Raw genomic sequence first — 21893 nt, forward strand, 5'->3', positions numbered from 1 at the left:
CTCAAGGAATCTTTCAATCATTCTCTTTCAAAATCAAGAATAAAAATAGGGGGTCACCGTACAAATTTTGGTACTGGAGAAACAAATTACTCAAGAATTACCGATATTAGAAATTCAAAATGGCCGCCATCCCTGTGTTAACTCTATAGGGAAAAATAAAAATTTTCGAATTTCGAAAATTTAAGCCGGTGAAAAGTTTTCTTTCACCAAGAGCTTTAAAATGAACCCCCACATGTGGTATATCAGAACAGAATTGTAAAAGTTTGAGAGTCCGAATGTCTGTCCCCGAGGTGCGTTCTACCTTAAGGAGAGAAGCGAAAACCCTCTGTTTCGGATGCAAACAACATTTGATTGATAGCATTCATTGCGTTATTAAGCTGACCTGCACCGAGTCGTATTCACAGTCCTCTGAAGTTTCCAGATCGAACACTGAGAAGTACAAGGCGGCACGATATCCATCGGGCACTTTGATGTTCCAGACAGCTACCTCCTTGTGCGGGTATTCCTGTGGGTAGTTAGGGGAGGAGAAGGATCCGCTGAGACCAGTCAAAGTTTCCTCGGAAATGACAAGGGTGACGAATGTTGCAATCAATAGCAAAGAACTGGTCAAGGAGACAGGTCTTGGGGATCTGCGTTAGAAAAACAATAACCAACATCAATGCAAGAAATCAAAATAAGACTTTCATGGCTGTTAAGCAGAGTACAATGTACTCAACAAGATTTTTCCTGGAATTTATCAGGTCAACAGCGCCTAAAATCAAATACAGAAAAATGAAAAATCTAGGTCTTGACTTTTCAGGAATGTATTGCATAAAACAAAAAGCAGTCAGCACTATGAAACTGTAAATTTAATTTGAAAGAGTGGGACTAGCATTTTATGAAAGATATAAAAAAAGAAAAAACGGAGCAAATTACTCTAGAATTTAACATCAGTAAATTTCAAAGTAACTTTCATAAGTTAAAATTGAACCACAATTACACTTGCAGTTTTGAGAAATTCGTTTTGACGATTCAATCGCAAAACTGGGGCCAAATATCGACACATCAAAATCCATGAGTGGCTTCAAACCAAATTTGAGACCTATCGGACGAGTGATTCCTTTAGAGAAGGCTATTGACAAAATTCACTTTAAAAATCTCAAAAATACAAACATACCAACTTATGCTCATTTAAACAAATATTGAATACATAGTCCCTATACAAACTTTTGCACCAAATACCAAAGTAATAAAACTGTTATCAATGGCAATTTTTCAAATATATGAAAAATCAAAATAATAATATCATAAAGGCTCAGCCCTTGGTTTCGACCCAGAGGTTAAGAGTTGAAATTTTATTTCCATCAGAATATGAACATAATTATAGTATTGATTCATGACTAGTAATAGGAAAGGATAAAATAGAATTCATTTTTACTTGCTATATACATTGTTAGGACCACTACGCATCGCGTAAACAATAAATTCAAACACCCGGTTACCCTCTGACGAAAACAGTTCACATGCGCTATTATATGTCATACCAGGCAGGTATGGGTTTTCGGTTTAATATGTCACAAAGCTGGACATAAGTTGGCAATGTTACCATGACAACAAACCATTGTGTTTGATAAGGGATGTGTTGTTCCATTATTATCGTTGCACTGCATAAGTTCCAATTTAAAAACTGAAAACCAACATTCCGTGATTCCGTCCAAATATTGGCAATTTTAGCATCTATTTATTGACACAAAAGGCGTTCTTCTAAATGTGAACACCAATCGCCTTCTAAGTTGAGTTTCAACGCCGTTGGAAAAAATTTTAGCTTCCTCCTGTTAAAGAAATGATTGTTTTCTGTTTGTAAAGATAGCGGCGAAATTGAAATTACAAATGGGGTTTAATTCGCACACCGCATTCTTATCGCTGCTGTGTTATGGTCGACAAAATTTTATGAATTCTAGTCAGGACGAAGATTCACTCAACAATGTTGTTGCACGTAATACACGTTTGTAGACTATCAAGACAAGTTGACCACTGGTTGGTACGGTGATGGGCGAAAATCAAGGGCGAAAATCTATTCATAATTTCATCATAAACACCATGGATAGTGAACCAACTTTTAAGATGAAATTCCAAAATCAATTTCTTGTACACAAATGTTCATTTTACTTCCCTATTCAAGCAAAGTACATTTAAATACATTATCAAACATATATAAAATACAGATATAGCATGTTTTGTGGGGGTAAATTGTCAATAATTTGCCTGATAGACTCCATGTATTATGATTTGATATTTTTGGATGTAGCACTAAATCAGCTACATCTCTTGCCTTCTTATAGTTGCACACAAATATGTGACCCTCCCTAAAATGTATGAAATACCATATCTCTTCAAAATTCTTGCGTGATAAATTGCGACTGTCTCTCCAAAAACACCAGCCCTCCCCTCTGTAATTTGTCCCTAACATACACAATTGAACCATTGTTATGTAAATTAGCTGATACTGTTTTAGTTATCTCCGGGGAGAATACCGCAGTGGTGGGGGGGGAGGGTCAAGTTTCATGCTGGGCAAGGGGGAGGGTCACATTTTAGACAGGAGGATTGGAGGGAGGGTCGCATTTTATGATACAGGTGTTCGCGAAATTCCCCGGCCCACCCCCTGTAATTACTGAAGGCTCCCTAAAAGACCATGATAAGTTCGCGACTGCTGCATAAACCATCTCTCTCTCTCTCTCTCTCTCTCTCTCTCTCTCTCTCTCTCTCTCTCTCTCTCTCTTCCAAGTGTAACCATTTGATGTTTTATTTTGCCGACATTTATTTAACGGTTCACGATCGGGTAAACTTCGTAACTGGAGACATGTCACGTCCTGGAGCTAGCTATCACCATCGAAGGTCTGTAAACATTTCTGCTCCCGAATGGACGTATTCAAATGAACAGATGACGTAGTGCGTAAAATATTGAATGGCAATATGAATTTCACCGTTAAGAAAGTCTATGACTTTCAAACTAGTCGTACAAACAACAATAAACATGGCGGATCAATGAGACCGACGTATTTTTTCCTCGCAACCGCTGGCGAGAGCGACTCGCTGAAATTTTCCAACCTGGAAAGTACTTGGCTTTGCCCCGTGTGCTTGGTTATATACATGTAAACTAATAACAAAAGTTTAGTATTTTCTGTAAATCGATAAGCCATTCGAACACGAAAGTTTCGGATATCTGAACCTAAACATCGGATACGCAGCTCGAAAGTTATCCTCCGAAACAGGACAGGAACATTGGCTAAAGCCGGATTTCGCATGGTAGCTATGGAAACACGCGGTTCATTCTCAGAAAGCATGCAATGTACTGCGTTCTGCTGATGCTCCCTTGGTCCGTGGACTGTGACTGTCCCTACACACCGTCAATTGCCCAGTCACAGGATTCAATCACAGGATTCAATCACGTGTGTCTTCAAATTTTGATGTATTATTTCTACCAATCATCAACCACGGAACACATAAAAAAACAATGGTCGCGGCTATGGGTTCAAGGACGTTCACGAAGAGACACCATCATTGTCGCAGAATTGTTTTGACTAGATTGAAGGAGAATATAGGCGATCTGCGTACGGTCACACATCAAACCAACAAATGTACGCTTAGATAAAAATGTGATGTCCGAAACGTTTTTTTATTTAACTGAGTCATCGCCTTTGTTATCGCCTAACCATCCCCGGGTTTTTTTTCGAGGAGACTCCAACATGAATATCCCCCTAATGCATAGGGAACGGTTGTTCATCCAATATATTTATTCACAGTTTCGCAAAACTTCTCGTCAGATATATGCTTTGGCGAACGGGCCAAGTTGTTGGTTGTTGTGACCCCACAACCACTAAATTCAACCGTTAACCGCTAGGTAAATTTTATACTGTCAGTGAATAGAACTTCAGCTATCTGGCAACAAGGCAATCAACGCAAACCATGGGAAAGTTTATGCTTGTGAATCCCGCCATCTGACATTTGTAAACAAACTCTTCACAGGGTCACTCGTCCACTCGCAAAGGCTTTCGGGAGTAAAAAAGCTATTCAAAATGGCGAAGTGGCAATGCAAGTGCGAGTACTCGCCGGACAGTTAATTATCGCCCATAACTGGCAGATTTGAAAGAAATGCTGTAACCAGAGTAAAGATTTGAAAGTTTGAAGGTATTTCCGACCGGTCGATGTAATTTTTTTTGAGGTAGATGCTTTATTTCGTTTGTTTCGGGCCACCGGTCGATTTTTCCGTGACATACCTTGGTAATATTAATTTATTATACAGTACCGAGGTTCGGCCTTCGGCCTCACAGTGTCAGTCACTTCCCATCCGACGACGATCTACGAAATGTTCCGTACGCCTGTGGTAACACACAGCCCTGCCATGCAGAGCTAGCTGAATACGCAGAATAATCTCACAGTGTACCAATGCGTTGTAGGTAGAACTGCTTTGTTTGATTACATAGTCCGTGGGCTGGAGGGGCCCACCGTGCACCCCCCCCACATCCCTACTACTTGGGTATTTTTTTGTTCTTTAGGACCTGCTGAACAAGAAAAAAGATGTTAACATTGGATATTTTGGGATGCACTACCTATCTGGGCTGGTTTTTGATTTGCATGTACCGCAAAAAATGGCGAAAATTGGGTAGGGGTAGGGGGTACTATATCCTCCCCTACATTAAGTAAAGTTGCATGAAATAGCACAAACCATACATTTTTGGAAAGCTGAGATTCTGCTCTTTATGAGAAACACCAACTTTAGCAAAATTAATTTGTGTACATAGAATAGGACGACTTAAAATGATTTTTTTTTGACAATTTTGAAATTTTTACCCAAAATACCATGTAACAATTGTGATTTACTTTTTATTAAGCAAAATTTTGACAGCTTTTTGTGTTTGAATTATTTATTCCCACATATTAAACAAGAAAAAAGTGTTAACATTAGATATTTAACTATACACTACTTCTCTGGAGTCAATTTTGAATTGCGTGTATCTGTATGGGGTGTGCAAAAGCTAGGGGTAGGGGTACAACATTCTTTCCTTGATGAAGTAAACTGGCTTGAAATGCCATATACCTTATAGTTTTAGAAAGCTTAGATACTGGTCTTTCTAAAATGCATAAAGTTTTAGTAAAAAATATGACGTCATAGAATTGGATAACTTTAAATCGATTTTTTCTGGTAATTCAGTATTTTTAAACGGAAGAAAATACGATAACTATTGTTTCCTCCTTATGAAGCAAATCAAACAGATTTATGGATGTTATTTACTAATTGCAATGTGCTGAAGAAGAAAATCAATGTCAAAATTGGGTATTTACCATGCATTATTGTCTCTAGTCACTAAAATAGCAAGTTTTGCTACATTGGTATATCGTGAATGGGCATTTTATTGTTATGCAATGAACTAATGCACAGCCTTAAAAAGAAGACTTTAAAACGTGCACACATAGTCATATTGCCATTTTCTCCTTCAAGTAAATAGATTATTGACGACTGTCTATTTTTATAATTTAATTTTTAAATATTTTTCATAAAATAATTTGGACCTATTTGGAAAATTGTCTATGCCTCCTTGTCTTACTTATACAGCAAGCATTACTAAAAATCTATTAGGCCGAGGCTAGAGGAGGCGTCTACGTGCATCTTCCCCCCACACCCAAAGGATAACAAACCTGTAATTTTTAGAAGCCTTGGGATCCCTAGAATAAGAAATGGGATTTTAACAGACAAAATATAGGGACTCAATAGCTGTTACGGTCATGTTTTGAAGGGTACCACAAAATCACGATTTTGTGACCCACGTGGATTTTTGTGATTTTTGTCAAACCTGTCTTCTTGTACGTGATCTGCTGAGCTTACTGTTTAACATGACCTAGGTTATGGAGTCTCATTAGAAAGGTGATTTATTCTTCTTGAAAATGGTATATAGCAATATGCAATATCTTCTATAGTTTTCATAAAATAGGGCCATAATTTACCCCATACCCCAAAGTTTTATGTCACAAATTACTGTCAAAACTAATCTAAATTCCACCAATTATTTACCTATACATAATACAAAAGGCAATACTGTGTATTAACTTTGTGTTATTTGCTACAGGTACATGTTAGAAACTTGGAATAAACTTTTAACAGAAAAAATATTGGGATCCTGTAGCTGTAACAGTCATATTTTGAAGGGTACCGAAAAATCACAGTATTACTGACTCGCATTCGTTTTTGTTAAACCTGTCTTCTTGTAAGTCTTCTGCTGAGCTTATTTTGATAATAACGAGGCCAATGGGGTACCATTAGAAAGTTAATTTACTCTTCTTTAAAATGATATGTTGCAATAAGCAATATCTTCTATAGTTTTCATGAAATAAGATCAAAACTTACCCCATACTCCAACGTTTTATGTCGCAAATTACCATCAAAACTAATCTCAAATTCTACCAATTATTTTCCTAGACACATTACAAAAGGCAATTCTTTGTATAAAATATATTTTATTTGGTACAGGGACATGTCAAAAATATGAGTTAGACTTTTAAGAGACAAAATATTGGTATTGAATGACTGTTACTGGCATGTTTTGAAGGGTACCGTGAAGTCAGAGTATTACCGACTCGCATATGTCTTTGTTAAATTTGTCATCTTGTAAGTTTTCTGCTGAGTTTACTTTTTACCATAGCTTAGCTTATGGGCTGCCATTGGAAAGACAATTTATTTGGCTTTAAAATGACATATTGTAATATGCAATATCTTCTATAGTTTTTATGAAATAGGACCAAACCGACCCCTTACCCCAAAGTTTTATGTCACAAATTACTGTCAAACTAATCTTAAATTCTACCAATTATTTACCTAGACATTATACAAGGGCAATGCTTTGTATCAAATATTGTAGTATAAAATATCTTCTATAGTTTTCATGAAATAAGACCAAACCTTCCCCATACCCCAAAGTTTTATGTTTATATTACTGTCAAAACTAGCATTTGATTTCGATAAATTCTATAAAAATGACAAACTTTGTATGAAACCTATTTTATTTGTTACAGAGACATTTCCAACTATGAAAGATACCATTAACAGGATAATTATTGTGATTTAATAGCTGTTATCATCATAGTTTGAAGGATAGCAGGATATATGTTGCTGAAACCCGTGAAATTTTATTAAACAAGTTTCCATGAAATTTATCTGCCAACCTTTATTTTATCCGTAACGCAGATTGTAGGGTATCATTACAAAGCTTTTATCACTCTTTATTTTAGCATATGATAAAGTGCATTATCATCTGAAGTTGTAATGAAATGGCAAAAAACTTACCCCAGCCCTTAGTTTTATTTGCAAACTACATCTGTTCGAAAACTTTGCAGTTTGCGAATTTGGGATATGGGGTAAGTCTGGTCCTATTTCATGAAAACTATTAAAGATATTTCATATTACAATATGTCACTTTAAGGCAAAATAAATTTTCTTTCCAATGATAGCCTATAAGATAGGTTAGAGTAAAAAGTAAGCTCAGCAGATGACTTACAAGATGACAAAAACACATACGAGTGGGCAAGACTGAGACTTTACAGTACCCTTCAAGACATGACAGCAACAACCATTCATTCCCAATATTTTGTCTGTTAAAAGTCTATCTAATATTTGTAATATGTCTCTGTAGCAAATAAAACAGATTTCATACAAATCATTGCCTTTTGTAGTATGTCTAGGTAAAAGTTTGGTAGAATTTGAGATTAGTAGTGATAGTAATTTGCAATATAAACTTAGGGGTGTTGGGTAAGTTTTGGTCTTATTTCCTGAATACTTAAGAAGATATTGTATATTACAATATGTCATATCAAAGAAGAAAAAATTACCTTTCTAAAGATACCTCAATAGCCGGGTTATGTTAAAAAATAGGCTCAGCAGATGACTTATAATAAGACAGGTTTAACCAAACGTATGCGAGTTGGCAATACTGTGAGTTTGTGGTACCCTTCAAAATTTGACTGTTACAGCTACAGCATCACAATATTTTTTCTGTTAAAAGTTCGTTTCAAGTTTCTAACATGAACCTAAAGCAAATATACTAAATTTAATACAAATAATTGCCCTTTATATTATGTCCCGGTCAATAGTTGTCAGAATTTGAGATTAGTTTTGACGGTAATTTGGAATATAAAACTTTGGGGTATGGGGTAAGTTGTGGTCCTATTTCATAAAAACTATAAAAGATATTGCATATTGCAATATATTATTTTAAAGAATGTTTATAATGTTTAATGTTAATATATTTCTATAGCGCTTTTTCTACAATAAAAATATTCAAAAGCGCTTTACATCAAGTAAAACAATAAAAAGTATTGCATTCAATAAAAATACAAACAAGATTTAAACAAAAATCTCATAAAATGTCCAATAATATCAAAAATTAATCAGTGCAGTTGATAAAATTGTTTAAAAAGAAAGTTTTTAATTTTTATTTAAAAGGTTGAATTTCTGTTATGCACTTTAATTCAAGTGGGAGTGAGTTCCATAACCTTGGACCACAGACTGCAAATGCACGATCATTATACTTGTTGAAAGATCTTGGTACTACGAGATTCATACCGGAATTTATCCGCAGATTATACCTATTGACCCTGACTCTTTCTACCAAGTCACAAATATACTGTGGTGCCATACCATTCAGAGCCTTAAAAACCTGCAAAATAATTTTGAAATTAACCCTGGCCTTTACTGGAAGCCAGTGTAGTTGGATCAGTGAGTCAGTCACACCATCATACTTTCTCAGATGCATTACCACTCTTGCTGCATCATTTTGGACACGCTGTAATTTATTAAAATGCTGATTTGGCATGCCATATAAGATTGAATTGGCGTAGTCGAGGTGGGAGCTAATGAGAGCGTGAACAAGAATTTCAGTAGTGTCTTGATTCAAATAATGACGAATACGTCGGAGGTTGTATAAGCTGTGACTGGCTTTTTTACAAATCTGGTTGACATGGTGCTCCATCGACAAGGTCGAATCAAGATATCCTCCTAAATTACGAACCTTGTTAACAATTTTGATTCTGTCATTACCAATTTGAACATAGTCACAAGTCAATTTGGCGAGCTGTTGTTTGGTACCAAAAATCACAACTTCTGTTTTGTTGTCATTAAGTTTCAACCTATGTTCCAACATCCAATTTTGAATATCACAAACACAGTTTTGTACACATTCAAGTGCTGTGGTCTCATCATCAGCTCTAGATGCAAACACTTTCAACAGTATTGTATTGTCTGCATAACCATGACTGTATAATAAATTCTTTCATTCTGTTTATGCGTGGAACAATGTACTTGAATAAGTTGTAAACAGAACCGGTCCAAGGCAAGATCCCTGTGGAACACCAAATCTGATACCACACTTTTCAGACAAACTGTCGGATATCAGTACTCTTTGTGTTCTATCACTTAGATAAGATGAAAGCCAATGCAAAACTGTGTTATCTAATCCAAATTCAGCCTTCATAGTGTGGAGCAAGATTTGATGATCCACTGTGTCAAAGGCAGCGCTGAGATCCAGCAACACCATTAGTGCCACCTGTTGTTTCCCCATACACTGAAATATGTGAGAAGTTACCCTGCTGAGTACAGTCTCAGTGCTATGATATTGCCTGTATGCAGATTGACACACAGGTAATGGGACATTTGCTTGCATGTGAGCTGTTAATTGGTCAACAACGACCCGTTCAACAAGCTTTGAAACAAAGCTTAAGTTACTGACTGGTCTGTAATTGGAGAGAAGTGTACCAGCACCTGGCTTTTTCAACAATGGTATTACAATAGCTTCTTTCCAGCTATCAGGAAAAATGCCATTTTGAAGAGAACAATTTATCATACAGGTGATAATAGGAAGTAATTCTTCAACACACTCTTTGAGCAACCAGGTTGGAATGGGATCACTCTTACAATGATTTGATGGTGATCTTAATATATACATTGTTACGTGCAGAGAAAACGAACAAAAGGGTGAACTCAGCAGTTAACGTTTAAACAAAATTTATTACGAAAATAAAACTAATTGCTAAGTCAGGGATAGAGTACAAGCTTTAAAAGTGTACAGACTACTTATCTCAGCTGGGACGGCAAAGCTCCAGTCTCAGAGTTGTAACAGTCAGTCGGATGAATGAACAGTCCTTTGGCTTGCAGGCTTGAAGCTGTACAAAGTCCACAGTATAAATCCAGCGTTGACAGTGAAGGTCTTGAAAAGTCTTGAGAATGACTACTGCTGGAGTTTAGTAACACACAAGAGACACGATCCCAAAAGTCTGACTGGAAGCTGTGCACGTCCCTTTTATAAAGGCATATAAGAACAATCTAGAACTTTTATTGACATGCTAATTACTGTTCTAAAATTATCTCCCTTACACAACTAATCAACTTTCCAGAACATTCCAAACATGACTAATTGAATTCAAGGTTGTGAGGTCATCAAGGGCAGTGACCTTGGGAATGTTCTAGACTGATTGAACTCAGGTCATGATGAGTGTGGGGTAAATGACCTACATGACACACCCCCTCTTCAAAAAAAGAAAATTTTTCAAAGAAAAATCTTTCTTTTACAAATGTAATCTTGAAAAGGATTTAAGTACTCAAATTTTGTTTTACTCTAAAGTAAATTTCTTGAAAGTGAACAACAATAAACTCTAAATACGAGAGAGACAGTCTGCAATTAAATTGTCTCTGCCTTTGATATGTCTAATGTCAAGATTAAACTCCTGTAACATTAAACTCCATCTAAGCAATCTCTGATTTTTGCCTTTAAATTTCTGTAGAAATACAAGAGGGTTGTGATCAATATAAACCACTATTGGCTGATTTGAAGAAGTAACATAAACTTCAAAATGCTGTAAAGCTAATATCAAAGATAAACACTCTTTTTCAATTGTAGAGTAGTTTCTCTGGGATTTGTTAAATTTGCGTGAAAAATAGCAAACAGGATGTCCCATGACTATCTTCTTGCAATTTGTTGTTGGAAAACTTGAAATGGCACTGAATTTGGCATAAAGTATGCACGGCAAAGTCCGGTTATTTTTACTGAGTTCGATAAAGTCATTGTTCGGCAAATACTTGGCTTCCTCCTGGAGATATTCCGCTTTCGCAGGATTCAGTCCGTCTGGATGTTGTTCCACTGGATTACTGTCGCAGACATCTTCGTTGTGGTAGATGATGTTTGTCCTCGTTGGAACATCTTGGAACAAATGTTCATGGATTGGTTCTTTCACCTGTTGTTGTTGTTCTGGCTGGAGGTGTGCCAACTTTGTAGACTCCAGCTTCTCCAGGATTTCTGAGTTCTGAAGCTTGACCGAGCCCAGCTTTGAGTTTAGAGTATTTTCACTCAAGTCAGTTTCAGTATCACTATCTTCATAATGGCTTGAACTGACTGCACTGACAGCTGAGTTATAGTAGGATTATCCCTATCAAAATATGGCTTAAGCATATTTATGTGACATAGCTGTTTTTGTTTTCGCCTGTCAGGTGTTATTATGATGTAATTTAAATCACTCAATTTCTTATCAATTAGGTATGGCCCAAAGTAACGAGCATGGAGTGGTTTGCCAGGAATTGGAAGTAGAACAAGAACTTTTTGACCTGGTTCAAACTTCCGTTTTGAGGTGCTTTTATCTATTTGGTTTTCATTGACTGCTGAGATGACTCAAGATTTTCTCTGGCTAATTCACATGCTTTAGAGAGTTTCGTACGAAAATCTGACACATATTGCAAAATATTCAGACAATCATCATCGTCTGATAGGAATTTCTCTTTAACGAGCTTAGTGGGCCACGGACTGTATGTCCAAATACAAGCTCAAATGGGCTAAAACCAAGAGACTCCTGAATTGACTCTCTAACAGCAAAGAGCAAAAATGAATTCCTTCATCCCACTGCTTCTCTGTGTCAAAACAGTAGGTCCTAATCATGTTTTTCAAAGTTTGATGAAATCGCTCAAGAGCACCCTGACTTTCTGGATGATAGGCGGATGACCTATACTGTTTAATGCCTAGCTGATCCATTACTTGTTGAAAAATACCAGACATAAAGTTGGAGCCTTGATCGGACTGGACACATTTAGGGAGGCCAAATAAAGTGAAAAATTTGACTAAAGCTCTCACTATAGTCTTTGTCTTTATATTTCTCAGTGGTATGGCTTCTGGGAACCGAGTTGATGTACACATTATTGTCAGCATGTACTCATTTCCTGATCTTGTTTTTGGTAGGGGCCCAACACAGTCTATTAGAATCCTACTAAATGGTTCTTGAAATGCAGGAATTGGCTGTAAAGGGGCCTTTGGAATGGTCTGATTTGGCTTTCCTACCATTTGACATGTGTGACAAGTTTTACAGAAATGTGCTACATCCTGCCTGAGATTAGGCCAATAAAAGTGACTGAGAATTTTATGATAAGTTTTCCTGACTCCTAAGTGACCAGCCCGGGGGTTTCATGGGCTAGGCGCAATATTTCAGCACGGTAGGGCTTTGGAACCACAATTTGATGTTTTATAGCCCAATCGTCATCAACCAAAACATCTGGAGGTCTCCATTTACGCATGAGAATACCAGACTTTGTATAATAGGAAACAGAGCTATCTGAAGTTTTACCTTCATCATCTACCCTGTCAAACAAAGACAAAATATCTGGGTCTTTGTGTTGTTCTGCAATGAGATTTGATCTAGAAAATGTCTGACTTTGGTCAGCAGAAGTTTTACTGGAAGTTTCAAATCCACGAGGGATAACGGAATGATCCGTGTCAAACACCTGACTGAGAAAGGTGTCATTTAAGTCAACATCTGTGACATTATTCTTGAGAGTATTTTGATTCTCGGAAGTTTTCTTTGACATGGCTCGAGTAATGGCACATGAAGGAAATAAATCGGGTATCTCTTGTTCAATTGGCTCTGGATCCTGATCTAAACTAGGATTATCAGTCACAAGTGGATTAGTAATGACCTTGTCCCCAGCAAGGTCGTTTCCAAGAAGAAGGTGAATCCCTTCAAAAGGCAAAAAAGGCCTAATACCTAAAGTCACAGGTCCAGAAACAAAGTCCGAAGACAAATAGACATTATGGAGAGGAACAGGAATGTAGTCATTACAATCTACCCCCTTAATAAGAACTTTAGAACCTGAAAATGACTTTTCAGAAAACGGCAGGGTATCTGCCAACAAAGAGACTGGGAAGCCCCGGTATCTCTTAAAATTTTGACAGGGGTAGCGGAAGAGAAATCACTAGAAAGTGATATGAAACCATCATGAATAAATGGTTCAAAAATACCCATAATGCTATCTTGAGAAGAATTGACCTTTACCTCATTAATTGGGGATAAGAGGGGTTTAACCTCAGAAAATGTGTTGCACACATTATTAGACTCTAATTGAGTTGATGAAGAAATAAAGCCGGTGGGCTTAGATCCACTTTGACTACTTTGACCTTCACGTTTTCTTTTCAGTTTGAAACAATCTGACACTAAATGGCCGTCTTTCTTACAATAATTACAAGAAAGTGTACCAAACTGTTTGTCAGAAGGAGATTGAGACTTGGGATCTGATGATGTGGGAGTGTTACTTGAACTCTGTGAACTGTTGTCATTTGATTTCCTACTCTCCTTTGAGAAATTCTTGGATGAAAAGGAGGAGTTAAATTTACCTGCATTGTTTCTGTATGAAAAGGACTGGGATGGTTTGCTGAGAAATGAAGATTTGTGGGTCAATGAATAATCATCGGCCAAACGTGCAGCAACCTCTAATGTATCTGCCTTTTGTTCATTGATAAATGTCTTGATGTCACTCCGAATGCACCTTTTAAATTCCTCAATCAAAACAAGTTGTCGTAATTTGTCATAATTCTGACTGACCTTTTCAGAAGAACACCAACGATCAAACAGTTGTTCTTTTGTTCGAGCAAATTCAACATAAGTTTGATCCTTCACCTTCTCACAATCCCTAAATTTCTGACGGTAAGCTTCAGGCACCAATTCATAGCCCTTGAGAATTAATTCCTTCACAGAATCATAATTTGAAGCCTGCTCTACTGACAACTGAATGTAAATTTCTCTGGCTTTACCCACCAAAGCACTCTGCAAAAGCATAGACCAGGACTCCCTAGGCCAATTCAGACTCTGAACAATTTTCTCAAAATGAAGGAAATATTTGTCAAGATCCTTTTCTTGAAAGGGGGAACTAACCTGAAATGCTTAGTGATGTCAAAATTGTCTGAAGGGCAGAATTTTCCTGACTGTCCAAGCTCTAAACGTTTAATTTCTAACTGCAGTCGATGTTCTGCTAATTCTCTTTCCTTTTCTTTTTCCTCTCTTTCTTTCTCCCTTTGTCTTTCTTCCATTTGCAATTCCTTTTCTTTCATTTCCAATTCCCTCTCTTTCTGTCTTTCTTCCATTTCTAACTGCATTTGTATTTTTTCTTTTTCTAATGCCTGTCTCTCCTTTTCCATTTGTAATTCTTTTTCTTTCATTTGTAATTCTTTTTCTTTTTCTAATGCCAATTTTTTAGCTCGAAATCTGCCTGTATTTCTAATTCCAATTTTTTGAGTTCGAAGGAAGACTCAGGCTCATAATCTTTTAAGGCAGACTCCTCAAAATGGCCAGAATTAACTAAATGTTTTGCAATCTTGAACTGTATTTCTCGCTTGCGCATAGATCTTTTGACATCTACTTTAAGGAAATTGGCCAGTGCTATGAGGTTGTCTTTTCTGAGGGAATTAAATGTGTCCTGATCAAGGTCATCCATAAATTCGTCTGGCTTGAATTCCGCCATGATTGAATTTCGCTGAGTTCACAGTATACAGTAGTTTTGAAAAGGTAGGCAAAATGTTGTCAAACGGCTCAAAATATTCGTATCCCGGACGAGCCCCCAATTTTGTTACGTGCAGAGAAAACGAACAAAAGGGTGAACTCAGCAGTTAACGTTTAAACAAAATTTATTACGAAAATAAAACTAATTGCTAAGTCAGGGATAGAGTACAAGCTTTAAAAGTGTACAGACTACTTATCTCAGCTGGGACGGCAAAGCTCCAGTCTCAGAGTTGTAACAGTCAGTCGGATGAATGAACAGTCCTTTGGCTTGCAGGCTTGAAGCTGTACAAAGTCCACAGTATAAATCCAGCGTTGACAGTGAAGGTCTTGAAAAGTCTTGAGAATGACTACTGCTGGAGTTTAGTAACACACAAGAGACACGATCCCAAAAGTCTGACTGGAAGCTGTGCACGTCCCTTTTATAAAGGCATATAAGAACAATCTAGAACTTTTATTGACATGCTAATTACTGTTCTAAAATTATCTCTCTTACACAACTAATCAACTTTCCAGAACATTCCAAACATGACTAATTGAATTCAAGGTTGTGAGGTCATCAAGGGCAGTGACCTTGGGAATGTTCTAGACTGATTGAACTCAGGTCATGATGAGTGTGGGGTAAATGACCTACATGACAACATCCTTACTTCATCAGCCGTGACTGGTTTGAAAACTTCAAATTTCTGAGTAATTACTCTAGAAGTACACCTTTCTGTCGGTACATATCTTCCCATTTGACAATCAAGATCATCTCTGATTTTGTCAACTTTTTCTAGGAAATGACTGTTGAATCTATTAGCTAACTCAAAACTTGTGGCGTGATCTGGTAAAGGTGTAATACAAGGTGGTTTTAGCAATGAGTTAATGACACCGTAAAGCTTTTTATGATTACCATGACAGTCATTGACTTTGTTTCTGTAATATTCAGAGCAAGAAAAATCAAGCTCCCGGCAAAAGCGATTTCTAAACTGTTTAAAAGTTTGTCTGCTGATTACGGTTTGATGCAGCCTCCACTTTCTTTCTGCACGTCTCCTCAGTGTTCTGACACGTGTAATGTGCTCATTTAGCCAGGGTAAACTCTGTTTAGTTGTTACTCGTTTCGAAACTATTGGAGCATGCTTATCTAAGAGTTTGCTTAATACACTTGTTATATGTGGAAACCAACTTATCCAGATCACTACTCTGCAAAATTACTGGGTCGTAAAGAGCAGACAATAGCATATTATTTCTGAATGTTGTTAGGTTGATCTTTCTATAAGCACGAAGTGTAACATATTTGTTATCGATACTCCTGTCAACACGACTCAAGTAAGTGTGAACAAAACAGTGATCTGAAATAAAGTGATTACTCTCAGGTGAAGTGATACCAAGTCTATTGTCATCTCTTGTAATGATTAAGTCAAGCGTATTTCCGGATTCATGGGTTGGAATAGACACATGTTGAATGAGGTCCCTTGCAAAGCAGATGTTGTTAAATTTCTGGGCTGATTGATCTTCAGCGTTGTTGACGTGAATATTGAAGTCGCTGCATATTAGGATTGGCTCATTGCAGGTTAAGATACTATCCAGGTAATTTTCACATTCATGTAAGAAGACATTGAGGCAGACTGGATGAACCGTTGAATATGGAGGCCTGTATATTGTTACAAGCTTTATCTTTCCATTCTTGCCAGTAACACTCCATTCGGCAAATTCAAACGAACATTCTTCCCCAGCATGAATCTTACTAACATTGAACAGGTCTTCTCGATAAACAACAGCAATGCCACCACCAGCCCTATGTTGTCTTGGATGATCTTTTATATCATAGAGTTGAGGTAAACACGATGACTTTACAGCTGTTTCGTGTTCTTGTAACCAGGTTTCCGTGATAACACACAAGTCTATGTGGTTTTCCAGAAGATGATCACAGAAAACATTTCCCTTGTTCCTGATTGAACGCACATTAACCAAAGCAAATTTTGCACCAGCTACAGTAGCATCACACTTCAAATGTGTGCTTATCTTAGGATAGCAAAGATTTGGAAACCTTACTCCTCTGTTGACATCCCAGGGTCTGTCTCTCTGTTTTCTGCCACCTCTTTTCCCTCTATATCTTCGTAAAATGCCAAGGTTTTTCAATTTGCAAAATAGATGATTTGGGATTTCTGCAGGTGATCTCAGTGCTTGAAGTGTCTCATTTGAATATGATAGTCTGCTATTCAAGTTCAAGATGTTACTATTGTGATGAGTTACCTCATTTGAATGACAAAGTCTTGCCTTCAAGTTCAAGATGGTACTATTGTGATTATATTCAGCTCTGTCCATCTTCTCAGGTCTTTCAAAAGTTGGTTTCCCAACGATAAACAGCACGAAAACGGTCCAGAGAAGGATGTTCAAGGTCTTGAGGTATTCATGGACATGTACAAGCATTCTCAACTTCTACTGGGCTATGGAACCACCAAAATTTACCAATAATTACAGAGCTTCTAAAGCAGATGGCAGCCTACACGTGGCGCCCTCAACCAATTCAAGAGATCAAAGAAGAGTAAATCACCTTTTTAATGATGCCCAACTTGCTACATTATGTTAAAAAGTAAGCTCAGTAGAAGACTTACAAGAAGACAGGTTTAACAAAAATGTATGCGAGTTGGCAGTACTGTGATTTTGCAGTACCATTCAAAATATGACTGTTACAGCTACAGCATCTGGATATTTTTCTGTTAAAAGTTTATTTCAAGTTTCTAACATTTACCTGTATCAAATAAAACAAATTTGATACAAAGCATTGCCCTTTGTATAATGTATAGGTAAATAATCGGTAGAATTTAAGATTAGTTTGACAGTAATTTATGACATAAAACTTTGGGGTAAGGGGTTCGGTTTGGTCCTATTTCATAAAAACTATAGAAGATATTGCATATTACAATATGTCATTTTAAAGCCAAATAAATTGTCTTTCCAATGGCAGCCCATAATCTAGGCTATGGTAAAAAGTAAGCTCAGCAGAAAACTTACAAGATGACACATTTAACAAAAACATATGCGAGTCGGTAATACTCTGACTTCACGGTACCCTTCAAAACATGCCAGTAACAGTCATTCAATACCAATATTTTGTCTCTTAAAAGTCTAACTCATATTTTTGACATGTCCCTGTACCAAATAAAATATATTTTATACAAAGAATTGCCTTTTGTAATGTGTCTAGGAAAATAATTGGTAGAATTTGAGATTAGTTTTGATGGTAATTTGCGACATAAAACGTTGGAGTATGGGGTAAGTTTTGATCTTATTTCATGAAAACTATAGAAGATATTGCTTATTACAACATATCATTTTAAAGAAGAGTAAATTAACTTTCTAATGGTACCCCATTGGCCTCGTTATTATAAAAATAAGCTCAGCAGAAGACTTACAAGAAGACAGGTTTAACAAAAACGAATGCGAGTCAGTAATACTGTGATTTTTCGGTACCCTTCAAAATATGACTGTTACAGCTACAGGATCCCAATATTTTTTCTGTTAAAAGTTTATTCCAAGTTTCTAACATGTACCTGTAGCAAATAACACAAAGTTAATACACAGTATTGCCTTTTGTATTATGTATAGGTAAATAATTGGTGGAATTTAGATTAGTTTTGACAGTAATTTGTGACATAAAACTTTGGGGTATGGGGTAAATTATGGCCCTATTTTATGAAAACTATAGAAGATATTGCATATTGCTATATACCATTTTCAATGAGAATACATTACCTTTCTAATGAGACCCCATAACCTAGGTCGTGTTAAACAATAAGCTCAGCAGATCACGTACAAGAAGACAGGTTTGACAAAAATCCACGTGGGTCACAAAATCGTGATTTTGTGGTACCCTTCAAAACATGACCGTAACAGCTATTGAGTCCCTATGTTTTGTCTGTTAAGATCCCATTTCTTATTCTAGGGATCCCAAGGCTTCTGAAAATTACAGGTTTGTTATCCTGTCGGGTGAGGGGGGTGCACGTAGACGCCCTCTAGCTTCGGCCTAATAGATTGTTAGTAATGCTTGCTGTATATAAAGTAAGACAAGGAGGCATAGACAATTTTCCAAATACGCCTTAAACAAAATTATTTTATAGAAAATTTTTTAAAAATTAAATTATAACAATAGACAGTCGTCAATAATCTATTTACTTGAAGGAGAAAATGGCAATATGACTATGTGTGCACGTTTTCGAGTCTTCTTTTTAAGGCTGTGCATTAGTTCATTGCATAACAATAAAATGCCCATTCACTATATACCAATGTAGCAAAACTTGCTATTTTAGTGACTAGAGACAATAATTCATGGTAAATACCCAATTTTGACATTGATTTTCTTCTTCAGCACATTGCAATTAGTAAATAACATCCATAAATCTGTTTGATTTGCTTCATAAGGAGGAAACAATAGTTATCGTATTTTCTTCCGATTAAAAATACTGAATTACCAGAAAAAATCGATTTAAAGTTATCCAATTCTATGACGTCATATTTTTTCACTAAAATTTTATGCATTTTAGAAAGACCAGTATCTAAGCTTTCTAAAACTATAAGGTATATGGCATTTCAAGCCAGTTTACTTCATCAAGGAAAGAATGTTGTACCCCTAGCTTTTGCACACCCCATACAGATACACGCAATTCAAAATTGACTCAAGAGAAGTAGTGTATAGTTAAACATCTAATGTTAACACTTTTTTTCTTGTTTAATATGTGGGAATAAATAATTCAAACACAAAAAGCTGTCAAAATTTTGCTTAATAAAAAGTAAATCACAATTGTTACATGGTATTTTGGGTAAAAAATTTCAAAATTGTCAAAAAAATTCATTTTAAAGTCGTCCTATTCTATGTACACAAATTAATTTTGCTAAAGTTGGTGTTTCTCATAAAGAGCAGAATCTCAGCTTTCCAAAAATGTATGGTTTGTGCTATTTCATGCTAGTTTACTCAATGTAGGGGAGGATATAGTACCCCCTACCCCTACCCATTTTTCGCCATTTTTTGCGGTACATGCAAATCAAAAACCAGCCAAGATAGGTAGTGCATCCCAAAATATCCAATGTTAACATCTTTTTTCTTGTTCAGCAGGTCCTAAAGAACAAAAAAATACCCAAGTAGTAGGGATGTGGGGGGGTGCACGGTGGGCCCCTCCAGCCCACGGACTACCTGTAAGTGTCAATGTTCATGTCTTTCTGCATGTAGCTTATCGTTCCTGTTCCAGCCATTAATCCGCCTGGCCGAAATGTTGTCTTCATGTGACACTAGACCTCTACGGCACTGTTCCCGGCAAAACTGACCCGAAACAGCATTTATTGCGAAGGGTCGCGACATGTTCTTCGCGTTGATCATGCAAACACTCTCCGGTTTCATGAAACCTCATATATCAAAATTCGCAATGCCAAATTGGCGCTGTAAAGGGGCTTGTGGTTTACGACGATGCAAGTTGTCTTTTCTCGCTTTTACTTTCTGTTAAAGTGTTGTTCTTTCCAGTCACAGTTTTTAGGTTGCCGTTAATTTTCTATTATGCCTCTTCAAATTCTCCTCATTTTTAATAAACTTTCACTTTTCAAACAAAATCACTTATGACATATTACTGGCTTCGTTCTGATTTACTGTCCACTGGCCACTGTGTAACACCACGTTCACTCTACTGGGCAAATTCCCTGAGGCCGTATCTGTTTGGAGAAATGGTAGGCGTTTGCGGCCACAAAGAAAAACAAAACAAAACAAAACAAAACAAAAACAACAAATTTTAGAGTTTGTTTGACGTAATTGAATTTGGCAAACCCCATTTTAGACCCTGTGCACTGAACTGTATACCAATATTTTCGACCACAACGCTGAAAAACCCACCCCATTGGGCGACACGTATGGAAGTGACTCCCCAGGGCCCAATCCAAGCAAACTCCACGGGCGCTTGGAATGTTCACTGTAGAATTATTTTATGTGCATACAACAACAGGCAATTCCGAGCGCCATGCTTGCCATCGCTTAACATCGCTTCCTGTATTTTGGATCCCTGTATTGTAACTTGGAACGATCCTGACTGGATATTTACGGTAATCTCTTCGCTTTTCCTTGCCCGTCAAAACAGAACGCCACGGCTGAGAGTACATACACAGACGGGCCCAGCCAATTCACTCTGCTGGTCTGAAACAAGCAAACTCCTAGCTGCAGTACAGTAGCTCGAGGTTTTGCCTGGGTATTTGGGTCGGACGGCTGGTTTTGCCGTCCGACCCAAATACCCAGGCAAAACCTCGAGCTACTGTACTGCAGCAAGCAAACTCCATGCCTTGCCAGTGACATCAATTCCTGCATTTCAGTTCCTTGTATTTTCACTGGGAATGACCTTGTATCGAAAAAAAACACTAATCTGTTCGCTTTTCCTTACCTGTCAAAACAGAGCGCCATGGCTGAGAGTGCATATACATGCAGTCAGGGCTGCTGCTGTCAGTAGCTGCTTGACTCTTGAACGCAACGAGGAAGTTCCCTGGATATGGTGCTTCACTGAACCAATCAAATATTATTACGTCACATCCCGTGTATTCAAATATCGCAGAGAAACTTACTGATTTCTTAGAAGCGACTTAAAATGTGTGATAGCCTAATGCCATGACGATATACAACCTAAACAGTTCGCCTGGGTTATCTACGAGTCAAGCCGTTATCAAAGGGTAACTACGATTTCTGATGGGCATAGCAACCAAATCATAACATTCTGTGTCAAAGGGAAAATGGACGGTGCAGCAGTAAAAATCTCAGTGATTTCTTTTAGGGCGGGGAGTTTGTTGTTTGTTTGTTTGTTTGGGGTTTTTATGTTTTTTGGGGGTTGTCTTCGTTCTTACATGGAGGTAGTAGCTCCATGGTTCTTACGACTTCCTTGTTGTCTTTAGTATTTCCTACATATATTTGGTTTTATCCTACTAGATGCATAGGGGATTGCTTACATGTCCGTCCCCGGGGATAGGGTGTCTTGGTCTCAGCACGTTTCTTCTTGCTATTGTTTATTTTACTTTAATACGTTTGACTATGATATGCATTGCCAATAAAG

The 21893-nt window shown here is 37.2% G+C and overlaps 1 protein-coding gene across 1 annotated transcript in view; it reads right to left on the reverse strand.

The window, feature by feature from the left end:
• Positions 1 to 21615, reverse strand: part of LOC139137092 (mannan-binding lectin serine protease 1-like) — a 35098-nt gene extending 13483 nt beyond the window's left edge. The window contains exons 1-2 of the mRNA XM_070705057.1: positions 21234 to 21615; positions 383 to 629 (exon numbers count right to left, since the gene is read on the reverse strand). The gene's annotated coding sequence lies outside the window, so the exon portion shown is untranslated. The remainder of the gene's footprint in view (positions 1 to 382; positions 630 to 21233) is intronic.
• Positions 21616 to 21893: the final 278 nt, after the last annotated feature.

The sequence above is a fragment of the Ptychodera flava genome, chromosome 7 (genome assembly GCF_041260155.1).
Source record: "Ptychodera flava strain L36383 chromosome 7, AS_Pfla_20210202, whole genome shotgun sequence".
Classification (NCBI taxonomy): Eukaryota; Metazoa; Hemichordata; class Enteropneusta; family Ptychoderidae; genus Ptychodera; species Ptychodera flava.